This window comes from Platichthys flesus, chromosome 10, assembly GCF_949316205.1.
Source record: "Platichthys flesus chromosome 10, fPlaFle2.1, whole genome shotgun sequence".
NCBI classification, from domain to species: Eukaryota; Metazoa; Chordata; class Actinopteri; order Pleuronectiformes; family Pleuronectidae; genus Platichthys; species Platichthys flesus.
Window position 1 is genome coordinate 17,343,710 of NC_084954.1, and position 13,694 is coordinate 17,357,403.

The window sequence follows — 13,694 nt, forward strand, 5'->3', positions numbered from 1 at the left end:
CCTCATGTATCTGCAGAGCAGATATTGTGGCTGGATCAAGCTGACTTCCCAGCATCTCTCCCTCTGTAGCGTTCGGATCCTGGAATCTGCTCAGCTCAGGAATTTCCTGCCTCATCTCTGCCAAGCAAAGCCTCCAGTCAGGCAGTGCTACAGGGCCAGAGGTTTCAAACTATAAAAATGCTCTGCTCATGTTTTTCACCATCCCGGGGAGATTTGCAAAAGCAGTGTTTTTATGTTTTGAACTTTGGATGCGGTATCCATTCTTGCCCAGAGCACCATAATTGCACATTCACGAGTTCAGATGGAGGAACATTTTTTAGAGACGTCATGGCTGGAAGGTGTCGTGTTTCAACGTCGCTCAGCTCTGAGAAAATGTTTGTTTTCTCATCTTGGTGCACAGTAGGACACCCTGGTTTATATTAACCCAAATCTACAGGACGTTCTCCTCCAGCCGTGGGCGTCTCTGCAACTTCGGTACTGTTGAAGAAATAGACATCTAAGAGAGTTACTTAAGAGTGACCCCATACTTGAGATCAATATCTTTTGTATATTTAAAATGTTTATATTCACACAGTTCTTCTCCTGTGGATCATCCCTTATAACCTCCACCAAGGAAGTTATGTTTTTAATAGTTATGGTTGGTTTGGTTTTTGCAAACCAAAGAGTGCAAGTGTCGGTATGACAAGAGCTGGTAGATATCCATGCAGAAAACCTTAACTAAATGTGTCAGATTTTGAAATGCGCCTTCCACTTAAGGAATAAACTCCACGTAGTTCTCATGCTCTTTGACAAATACAACCTTGCCACTGGATCAAACTTTCCAATGAAACCATTTAATTTAATCATCCTACAGTAATAACTTAATTGTAGTTCTTTTTTTGAGATTTCCTCACCTACATATCCTTTCCCACATGAACACAGAGAAATGACCCATATGTTTACTATGAACTCGATCCTCTGATTTTAGTTTTTCGCCAGTATGTTGATGGTGGAACCAAGTTGGTTTTATGGTTGCTTAAACACTTTGCATGTGCTGTACATTTAAAATGTATATATATATATATATATATATATATATCTTTGATTGACTTACAACAACGCTCACAAAGGTTTGCAGCTCGCTGTGCGCTTCCTCTGAGTATAAGGACCGACACAAATGGATCCACAAAAAGTTAGGAGTGGGAATCCAGGGGGCCCTCAGGACCCCCTGCCACAGCACCATCAGGGGGCCCTGCAGGGTGCTTCGGCTTAGCCAACATTCAGTGATATTATAATTGGGAAATCTTGAGAGTAAACACGAGCCATTTATTTGGAGCATATGGATTTTCCCATCGTTAGGCTCGGAGCCAACATGGCTGCTGGACTCTTTTCTGTTAATTGGGTCAGGTCCTAATTAACTGTGTTGGACACAATGGTCCAGATTTCATCCCTTTTTCCCGTCTTTCAGACTGAATGGCTTGTTCAGTGCCACACCTTTCATTGTGTTTGATATAATCCAAAGAGAAGAACACGATCAATACACTGTAATGCTCTCAATACATGATATGTACTTTGAGAGAAACAAGGCTTCTTACTAACTGCACAAGAAGTTTGATTAATGAGATTGTCACTCGTATAAATCAAATGATACGGAATCAATGAGAAGAAACATTGTCGTGTACTGGTATAAACTCTCTGAACACATATATGAATCATTGTAAGGGGTGTAATCTGTCCCTCTCTTACTCCATTATTATATGCATGAGCCAGATAAATCCCATTCTCCTGCTCACTGGTATTCTCATTCATGTGTTTACAGAGGCAACGGGCCACACAGGGAGACACAAGGGTCTCTGAGCTTTGCGTTTTACAAATGAAAGCGTAGCCACCCTCCATGTTTGCACATAATCCTTCAGTTTTTAACCCTGCCTCAGTGAGTGTTTGACTTTCTTCTCTGGACGGCACCTTTCAGGGGCCTTCGATCAATTCAAGGGCTCCTTGACAGACTTGTTTTTAGGCTTTAGGGAGCCCCTTTTCTGACGCCTCACGGGGTGCACTCCGATGAAAGTGCTCAGGTGACCAGAAAATGAGAGCATTATCACAGGCATATGCTTGTAGCAACAGAGGATCAGGCCAGATTAGGGCTTATCATGGTTCAAGAAAGCGCTGAGCTGAAGAGCAAACCTGCGCTTTGTGTACCGTGAGGCTTCCCTCACTCTCCGCTGGTCATTCTTTAACAGGATCAGTGGCAGGATCTTCAGTACACTCACACACACTGAGCTTTAATCTGGACATGTGGTCGAGAGCAGAGGACGCTCAGCAGCTTTTGTTCACCACCATTTTATCAATGTCGCTCTGATATCAAGGCTCTGAGATCAAAATCATTGCAGCAGACAATGATCATATCAGGCTGATATGCAGGACTGGCTTGGTTTTGCTTCATCTGTAGATCTAAACCTTTCCCTCTGAGGACAAATGTCTGTGAAGAGAGATATAAAATTGTTCCCCAAAGTGCCTGAACGGGGCCGACAAGTGTTTCTGAGAACTGGGAGTGCTGCCCTTTGTTATCTCGCACCATCGGGACACACCGCTCAGTGATTTATTCATTTACTCCGCCTGAAACAATTGCATTATCTTGGCCGCAACAAAAAGACACAAAGGTGCTATGAAAATCCCCTAGGATGTTTATGAGTCACTAAAGAGTCCAATAACTTTCCCCCTCATCTTTAAGTGTCCACGGTGGATGGCATGCTGAGGAGCGCTGCAGGGCGAGGGGTGTCAGGAGGGGCATCCAGGCCCAGGGAGAGACGCTGATTATGGTGAGGATAAAAGGAGTCCAGGCCCTCTCCTCTGGAGCTGAATGGGGCTCGGTCAGCAGGCTGTCCCATACACCGACCTACTCCATGCTGCTAGAACTTCATAAATTACCCCACAATTACCCTGAGGGGGGACACCAAGGCAGGAAAGACAGGGCCAGAGGGGGAGAGAGTGAAAGGGGAAAGAGCAGAACCGGTTGCCGAGCAGACCGTCATCAGGAGGTGCAAGGTCCCGGTCCAGATGTCGGCCTTCAGGTTGCCAGGACCCAAAGGATGGCGGTGTCCTGAAAACTGTCACCAGCAAAGAATAAATATTCGCCTTTTCCTGTGAGTCTAGGTCACTTAAAAAATACACTTTCAAAAAGCTAAGATGAAAGCAAGGGTAGGAGAATACACAGGGTTTCTGTTTTTTAAGACAGACGACTTGAACGTTTGCAACATCCAGTATTGAAGAACCTAAGTCTTCAAAGACTGGTTCATAGAAAATACTGAAAGGAATAGCATATCATGTAGATATTTCCACTTTGATTCGTCTACATTTTGAAGGTTAGCTTTTTGCGTCCACCCCAATAAAGTGGTGATAAATGTAATTTCATTGGTGGTGCAAAAAACACATAAAAGGGTTCAACATCTTTTTTACAGAATCTGTGTCTGCAAGGATAATCAACCTAACGTCATGATCATTATGTCATCCTTATTCTATTATTATTATTTTACAGCCTGATATTCAGTCATAATAATAATAATAAAAAAACTTTATTTACATAAAATTTTTGCATAAAATGTGACACAAAGTACTTTATATCAAATAAGTTCAAAATGATAAAACAATTATTTGAGAAAATGGAAATATCAGGTTGCGCTAAGATTGGACAGGATAAAACAAGCGATCAAGAAAAACATTTCAAATTATAGTATAAAAACACCAAATAAGCAATGAAGACATTTTAAGGACGGATCTGTGCAATATCTAGAGGAAGGGAAACCACTCTCTGGTTAAATGCCCTGAGTATCATATTTACAACACAGATAGGAATTTGGAAACTTTGCCGTCTACTGTCATTGTCACTGACATTATCAAATAACAAGAAAAAGTTTATCGTTTTTCATTTTGCAGCTGGGCAGTGCATTGTTATTGATCCAGTCAATTAAAAGAAAGTGTAAATGTATTTAAGGGAGATACACACACGAAAGAAAATCCTAATCATTCCAATCACATTATATACCCAAGCCTACAGTGATGCACACACTTACAAACAACACAATAGACAAAGTGTATCTGTTTGCCTTTGTGCTGGCCACACTTTTGAACAGTTGGCCACTCACTGCTGCGTGGGGGTGGCTTTGTGTCGGCGGTCTGCAGACTTCTGCCGCGCCGTGCCCCCCTCTATCCTTCTGTCTCCCTGCACCCCCCCCCCCTCCCGTCTCTTGTATTATCCAGTCTGATAAACCAGGCTCGCCCAATAATTTCCCTCCCTGAAGTCCAGGCACGACTCCTGCCTGTCATCAGCGCCATTGTTTCAGTCTGTTACCTCCGCTTGTGCTCCCTCACCACGGCAACACGCGCACAGCACCCCCTCCCCACCTCTCCCCTCGTCCCCGTCCCATCTGTGGATAGGCCCCGCCATGTGCCTATTCACGAGGGTGCCAGCGGCAACGACGCCACTGTATGTGGAAAGTACATGATGCTGTCCTTTTGTGTGGGGCTCAGTCCTCAGCTACTTACCGCTGACCCCGGGGTCAACACACACAATAACCTGAGTGTTGGTGGCCACTGGCGATCCTCATTGGCTTGTGATTGACGATCTGATCAATGGTGCTTGAGAGTAAGTGTGTGTGCCCACTTGTGCTCGGTTTTTTAAACAGCCTCTGCAGACAAACCAAATGAAGCGTGTCTGTTTTTGTGAGTATTGGCCCGTTAAAGCCATTGGACGAGTTATAGTGACGCAGAATCGGCTTCTTTGGCTTTTTGTTTGAAAAGACAAGTGCTTCGCCCGCTCTAAACTTGTTTGGAATGTTCTGTTCTCTTGTCCTGTGTTTATGCTCCAGAGAAAATTATTTCTTGTCATTCATGAGTCGTCCTCTACAATATAAAATCCCTATTGTTCTAGATGTTGCGTGCAGAGCTTTTTACAAACAGTCTATGGTGCAGTGTAAAGTTACTGTGTTCATCCTACCTGGTATATCTGTCATGAAGATTTTTGTAGTTGTGTGGCTCATATATAAGTTTTAATGATTCACTTAACCACTGTTATGTTTTCATATATTGCTTGTCGACTTTATTTCAGAGGTCCGTTAAGCCATTCCTTTTTTCAACAAAACAAAGCAACAAAACAAATGTAGTGCTTTCACTTTGAACAACAATAGCTGAAGAATAAGTGATGTTATGAATGTTGTTGCCATGATCGAGAGAGCTGCACCAATGACACCGGTGAATTTCTTTGTTAGTCCGATAAATTGACGTAAAAATAATAAAATTATCTAAATAATCTGGGAGTATGCAGCCAACAAAGACCACATCCTTCATGGGCTACATAGAGGTGAAGTGTTGGATGTCTTGTTGCTTGCCAGCACCATAACCTCTGAATGGTTCATCGCTGATGTGCAATAAATCCTGGGATAGTTTGGCCTGGGAAGAATCCACCCGTCAGAGCCTTTGTTTTCTTGGCGATGGAGGTCCTTGGATGGGACAGGCTAGTTGCGCCGCTGTGACCCAATGAGATGGGGATAAAGAGAGAGAAAAAGAAGGAGAAGAAAAACTAAAGGGTGGAAGCTGGATGGTGTAACACATTTCATGACGCTGTATTGCTTCAATATTTCGTTACAATTTGTCAATTCTGTCAAATCTCCCAAGTATGACACATTCATATTCATCTTCATCCCGTGCCCTGGTCTTTTTTTATTGAACAAACACTTGCACCCACACTAGCATCCACACTAGCACACACACACACACAAACACACACACACACACACACACACACACACACACACACACACACACACACACACACACACACACACAAACACACTCAACCCAAGGGGCTCAGGTGGGCGATTACGGGCGCACATTAAACCTTAATTCACATATGGCTGGATGTGAATACTGATGAGGGGATCTGCTCTGTGGCAAATTATCACCCGGTGTCCAACCCGGCTGAAACATTGACGGCTCCTGCAGCCCGATCTGTGACCGCGTCTCTTCAGAGTGACGGATGAAGGAAAACACACACAGTGACTCTGGGAAACATAATAAGAAGGTACAAAGTCCGAGCGGTCGTGCTGTTCTTCTCTGCTCTGCTGACAAAAACCAGGCCATGACCCTGTGGTTTATAGGCCTCCTGTTGTTTAACAATGGAGGAGGTGGGGAGGGGGAGATGGCGTTTTGGACCTGTCTCCATCACAGCAGACCTGCGTCACGCCGCTGTCATTCAGTCGATATGTTTTTATATTATCATGTTGTGTGAAATCATGTGACTGTGTAGCCAAGCCCAACATTTTAGCATATATATCCATAACCTGAGTGCTTCTATGTAGCCCACTCCTCATCTTTTCTTGAAGCTATAGAGGCTCAGCAGAAAAAAAAAACCTAAATCTCTGACTGATCAGTTATTGTGGGGGATTGTGGGTAATGCAAGCAACAGGTTTTGACACTGACAATGGTTATAGGGACGTGCTTGTACGATTTTGTACGATTGAGTCTAAAGCAGATATACAGTTCTTCTTCACTGGGGAAAAACACATTTGACTGACATCAGAATTATATTTGCTTTGTATTGAAAACTATGGAGTTCAAATATTTTATTATAAAAACAATTATTAATTAATTAAAAGATAAATAATCGGTTCATCACGTCATCATCAGAGAGGCGGTGGTCTAGTGGCAGAAACTTGGACTATGGGCAGAGAGGGTCTCTGGTTCGTCTCTGGTTCGACTCCACGGAGAAACAACAAAAAGACGAACCTGGATTGATCTGTCCAAAAATCCAAGAGGATTCTCCCTACCCTGTCTAGTGCCCCTGAGCAAGGCACCTTACTCCCCCAACATCTGCTCCCTGTGCGCCGTACATGGTCACTCACTGCACCAGATGGGTTTAAAGCAGAGGTTAAATTCCCCTTCCATTGCATGAGTGTGCCTTTGCATGTCTGTGCATGTGTTTGGGATAAATAAATGTATCTTAATCATGAATTACCGAACTGAACAGACTGATCTCTGTATTTAAATAATCCTCAAATATTGACCTAATAAATGTCATCATTATTATTATCCAAAGACGCAAAATAAAACAGACACAGTCATAAAATCGGTTTCACAATGCAAAATAGGGTATGTGAAAACAGAAATAGTGAAATTAATGCTGAAATAAAATCAGGGAAGGCTTGACTCGCCCAAAAAAAAACAAATAAAACCCTGTTCCTTTTGGTTGTTAGCTGGGCCCACTGGAATGGAGTAAACACCACTTTTCAACAGAAATATATGATAAACTAGGCAGGGGACGTAAAATAGCACTTCATCATGCATACAGTTAATTCATAGAATCAGAATCAGAATCAGAATTCTTTTTATTGCCATGTATATTTGCACATGCAGGAAATTGCCTTGGTGTGGTTGGTGCACTTTACAAACAACAAATTAAAAACAACAATATCGAACAATATAACAAAAAAATATATATATACAGTAGAAGAGTTATATAGAGAAGTTTGGTTCCACTGGGATTTGAACCCATGACCGTCTTCATCTTAAGCAGACTTGATCACCACTACACTATGAAACCACTGTAATTAACTGTATTAGTTTTAAAAAGAAGCAGGTTCACAGTTTAAATCATGAATCAAAAACAGAAGTTCAATAAAAGTTTTTCCAGTCTTTTAGACATGACCCAGACTCAGAGTTTTAAATGCTGCACTAAGATGCAATGACACCGGTTGAGTGAAGTACATTACGACATCACAACATAATGACACTTCACTAATGACCTTCTCTACAGCAATACAGTGAAAGTCAGAACCCAGCATCAGTCTGCTCTCCTCAGCAGTACAACCGAGAGAGGACCCCACATGTTTGTAAGAGAGAAAGTTCACTCTGAGATTTCATTGCATCTAAAGCAACCTGTTTCTCAGCTGCCTCACCAGCCTGCTGTCATCTGGGCTGTGTGGCCTCTCAGTGGTATGAGGCCTGAGTGTAACATTATATAGCAACCTTTGTTATTGATATCATTCTTTGTCTCACTTTTCCTGTCTCATAGAGGCACGGGCCTCTAAGTTTGGCCACACAGGCCCTGCCCTGCTGAGCGCAACATTAAATATCAATACAAGTTTACGAGGGCCTGTAAATGCTTGATACAGGAGAAGAGGAAAGAAAGAGCCGAGCTCTGCATATCTCCCAGGAGCAAGAAGAGGGGGAGTGGGGCAGGGGAGGAGAAGAGATGGGGAAAATACATAAATGAAAAGGAATATGAAAAGAGCCCTGCAGGGCGTCAGGCGACCCATCCACCTGTGGCAGCTGTGGTCGGTTGTGCGTCAGTCTCTTTACAACATAAATCCTGTTAAGCCTCATGATCTATTATGCAGAACATCTTTAATTTCCAGCGAGCATGAATAAATGATTTTATTTATGTTTACCTACCAGAGGCACAGAAGAGGGAAAAGCATCCTTTTAGCTTCGGCTTCATTTTCCAAGTAATCTATTATTCATGATGTGTTCATTCCTAAAAAGATTTACAGATCGGGGTGTAATGAAGCATTGGAGCGTTAAAAGGCAGAGCATGCAGCACTTGGACAAAAGGTCCCGTAAAAGTACAGCTCTAGTGACTGTGTGGCAGTATATTTGTGGGACAGTGGGCAGGAGGGGGTGAGACCCTGCTCCGGCCTTTAAAAGATTAACCCTGAGCCCACAAAGACACAGGGGGCTCTGGGGCCGGGCCAGGACGTGAGTGGGCCGCTCGCTGGTTAAACATTGGCCGTCGTGGATCCCCCATCATTGTCTAGTTAGGAGCTCTGCCTGGGCCCCCGTTAGCGGCACAGACACATATCTTGGCAGCCGGAGTGAGCCGATACAAAGGGTGTCGGTGCCCGAAAGGCCGAGATGGAGATGTATGGGTCCAGGGTGGGGTACTCGCCACGTGGGGCCGGTTGTCGTAAAGCCCAAAGCAGGACAGATTGGACAGAAGAGCCCCCCCACCCCCTCCTCAGTCCTTGTCTTTTTGTGTGTCTCTGTGCCGTGACAGTGATAAACGGGACACACAACCTTCCAGAACAACAAACAGACACTGCCTCATTTTCCCAATGTGGGCGAGGGCAGGCATAAAGGAGGTGCCATCCCATTAGAGCCTGGGCTCAATGCTGCTGAGGCTGAGGATTGGGGCCACTTGACCGAGGGCCCCCCCACAGAGAAGGGACAGCTCTGCGGTTTTGTTTTCTCCAAAAAGTGTCATAAAAAAACTCTCCTTAATTGGTGCTCCATAAAATTTGCATCTCCAAACTGATTAGATTTCCTCTCTCCGCAGAGACCATTGTGTCTCTCTGTGACCCTGTCCCTGCCATTCACTTTCAGCCCTTTCACAATTTTATTGGGCATCAGAGAAAGAGGAAACTCATGTAAGATTCTGCCCTTTGCCCTCCGCGTCTCCTCCTCCCATTCGAGTTAACCAAGTCCCCTTTTGAAACAACTGCCTTCTGCTCTGCCTCTGAAAAGTAAACTCATGACAACACAATGAATGTTGTTATGTTAAACTGGTCCGAGAGGGGATGCCTCCAGTCTCCTCTCACTTTCTGCCTTTCAGTTTGTGCAACAGTTTGAGAGGAAACTATTGTGTTTTTGTTTATTTATGATGCAGAGGCCTCATCCCTTTTTTTTTGGCTTCCCCTTTAAACCAAACTACAGCAGAATTTGTATTGGGGGATGAAAATACATCTGAATAGATAAAGCACACTTCTGGAATGTGGAGCCATTGCGTCTCGCAAAATCTAGATTGCAGCAAAAACCTGTTTATAGACATGTCAGAGCAGCACAGACTGAAATATGATCCTATTAAATGAATGGCTGTTACTCTTTTGCATAATGTGTCTCAAACAGCACGGATAATCGCCATCTCAGTGGAAATGGTGGTGAGATAATCCGATTTTGTGATGACTTGACAACTTTACGGATGGAGTGATCAGGTCGGTGGGACTATAAGCTCCCAGAAAAAGTTTATCCATCTATGTTTATGCCAATCTGTAATGGTTTTCGCAGAGAACGATTGCCTGGCAATGTGACATCATTAAAGCTTGTGAGGTTTTTACTGAACGCATCTGCATTGTACACTCAAAAACAAAGTGTGTCTTAAGAAGCACTGATCACTGATCAGACGTTACTGCATCTGATGATTAATGAAGGATTAGCGCGCATAAAAGTACATCTTACTGGCAGTGTCTACTTTTCTGAGTTATTAAAAGTAACATTCAGATTAGCTGCAGGATTATCAGGAGGGATTCTTTTCTCTGTGTGCTCACTGGAGGCAAAGCGGGCTGATTCCTGACGTCATCATTATCCACACAAAGTGCTCTGATGTCCTAAAGACAGTATTAGAAGCAGATTCAACATTAGCTCCAGTGTCGTTGTAAGTAGTGTGCCGTCTCTTTAACAGCCTCCTTTAATCAAGGTCAGATTTTGTTCCCTAAATGAACAGGAGTGTGATCTGTGTGTGTCGGACGGCGGTGGGAGGGACACGAGAGGTCGTTAGGGAGGATGGGTGGGGGGGGGGGCATCATTGATATACGCATATCACCAGGAAAAGTGAGGGTTAAAGAGTGGGAATGTACCCGGACATTGTGATGCAAAGGCCACGGCAGGGTTAAACCAGGTTCTAGTAAACCCCCCCCCCGCCCCGGGATCTCTTTGATGCCGCAGCCCTCAGGACATGGGCCCCCAAGGTGGCGGGGGGATAGTTGCTCAGTGTGGCGCGCCCACTGCTGCGGAGTCAGTGGGATTCAGGGGGACAAGCTTTTGTCCCCCAAAGAAAATGTACGTGGCTTTGGGTGGGGCTGGGGGAAAGGTCACATACAGGGGGCATGGGGAGAGAGGGGTGAGATCAAAACAAACAAACTGAGGAAACACAGCAGATCACACTCATGGGTTACATGACTAACATTGTTATATATTATCATGTGCAATTTAAAACACCCCATGATTATGTCGGCACTACTGTAATATCTCAACATTCATATTTGATGGACACTGTTCTCTTTAGTACAGAGATCAGTTGATCCCAAACTCAACAAAAGGAGATATGTATATTTATTTACCTGAGAAACGTTCGGCCGTGGCCCAGGAGATAGAGAGCTAGAGTGGGCCGTCCACTAAATAGAGGGGTGGTTGTTGAAGGTATTCCTTAAAGAGTGCTTGGGCAAGATACTGAACCCCACATTGTCCCGGACTGCCGTAGCGACAGGGTGTGAATGGTGTGTGATAGAAAAGGTGTTTTGTGTGAATGGGTGTCTATTGACTAGAAAAGTGCTAAATAAATTAATAAAAAGTCTGCTTTAGTAATTAGTTAAGATCATAAACTTTTCACCAGTACTACATTTCACCCAGAACTTCACTGTGTGGCTGTCTTATTCATTGGTCTTAATCTTCAACTTGTAATGATTTGATGTCCTTGAATAAAAATTGCTACAACTCAATGCAATCAACCCTCCTTAGGGATAATGCAAAAATAATGCAAAAAAGTTAAGAGTAGATTTATTTTGTCATTTATTTTATGGGTGACTTTTCAAGAAGACTCGATTATACTTTTTCCAAACACGTTGAAATAACCCTTGAATAGACAAACATACCATTAAAAAGAAATAAGGACCTGGATAAAAAATTGTGAGTTTTGAGTCTAGCATGTGAAAACAGCTTTGCAGATATATCAAGTTGAGTTTAAACTTGCAGACAGAGAGAGTTGTCAGGAAGCTGTTTATTTGAGTCATTGCTCCGAGGATATAAGAGGAAATCCAGTGAGATATCACTTAAAAAAACTGCAGCCTGTCATTTAAAGCTAAATGAGGATTTAACAACAGCAAAAACAGAACCGACTGTACACACACTTTGCGTTGGATGATTTTGCTAAATTTAAAATCAATCATATAAAATCTTAAAATGTATGTAAAATTCTTGATCACTCTATGGTTCTGTTGTATTTTGATTTAACCTTTGTGACAAAAACAGGAAAATTCTGTCATTAATCAGATTTGAAAATTAAAAATAAATTGTATGTACAATTTACATATATTAATTGCTAGAATAAAAACAGGCTTAAAAAAGACCAATTGAAAGAAAGATCAAAATAAAGAAAGAAACCACACTAGCAGCCTCCATACTGATATTAAACAAATGAATCTGTGCACCAGAATATATCTAGATTATCTTTCTGGAACCTATAATTTCATGTAATTTAGATTATTCTTATTCTGAAAATGTGATGCACTGCAGAAAAAACACAATGATCACAACATTTCATACAATTATCTATACACCACATTTAAGAGACAAGAACACATTTCCTCACAAATCAAAGTTAGTTATAAGAAGGGCGAATATTGTATTTCTTCCTTAAGACCAGGATTAAACATGGCCTTTAGTTGGAAAATCCAAACAAATATTTTCTACATTGCTTTATAGGTTTTTGCACCTGTTGGTGGGCATGGTATTAAGTGAGACCCTGCAGAGAGCACTGCAAAAGCACTTTGTTTTCAGGAATAAAGCGCCTTCTAGTGGTTGCACTCAAACATGTCACCATTTGCCACATGCAGAGAGACACAGGACAAGACTCTCCCGCCCTCAGGTAATGTAATTCTACTGCAACTCATCGAGGGGTGAGGTCAGAGCAAGTGAAGCTGAAAATACGAAACATCCAATATTTATTTGATTCACTGGATCATAGTCATGGGACTCTGACACATGATAATACAAAATCATTTTAACATCCACGGCTCCATTTTTTTATCTTCTTGTTTAATTTTAGGCATTTTCGATTTCCTGCCTTGCCCACACACACACACACACACACACACACACACACACACACACACACACACACACACACAAACACACACACACAAACACACGCACACACACTTCTAGCCCTCAGCTCAGACCTCATTGTGTGCTTTGCCAAAGGCTAAGACATTCATTTAAGATAGATGGAGTGTATACGAGTCAGTCACTTCCACTCTCACCATGAATAATTCAGTGCAGACTGCTGATGAGGCACATTTGCTTGTCAAGTTGAGAGGCAGGCGTACAGTTACATAAGAGAGTAGTGGCTGAGGATGTGCCTGACAAGCCTGGCTTGGAAGAGTATACCCCCGGATCCTTCACCTGCCGCTGGGATTCAACGTCGACCCAATGGAGGGCCCGGACTCACCGCTCGGCTGGTTGAGAGAGGAATTATGAAAGAAGAAAGTAATTTAAATGTTACCCAGAGGCTAAATTATCCCTGGAGATTTAATAAGGTTACTAACCTCTACATTTCACATATCCTGGATGGTGGTCCGACTCTCTCCCTTTGGATCACATGGTTATTGATAGGATGATAAAAGCAATGCAGGCCCCCTCTTTCTCTGAGAATTTAAGATTTGACATCATCCCTACACGTTACCCATTTCCTCTCATATCTATGCAGTAGATGTGCTGCCTTTTTTATATTTAATAGCACCGGTGTGTTTGGAGAAGTGGCCCGGACCAGCCCCAACACTTGCCTCCTCAATCATTTATGAGAGTTAATGCAGAGAGTGAGGGCAAGCAGTAACAACCTGATCCCCTGGGAGACCCAAGGGCACAAGGAAATTACAAATCAGCAGCGTTATAAACCGGCAGGGAAGAGCAGCGCACCCCTCTGCCTTCTTCATGCATATGTGCTGATAAACCAT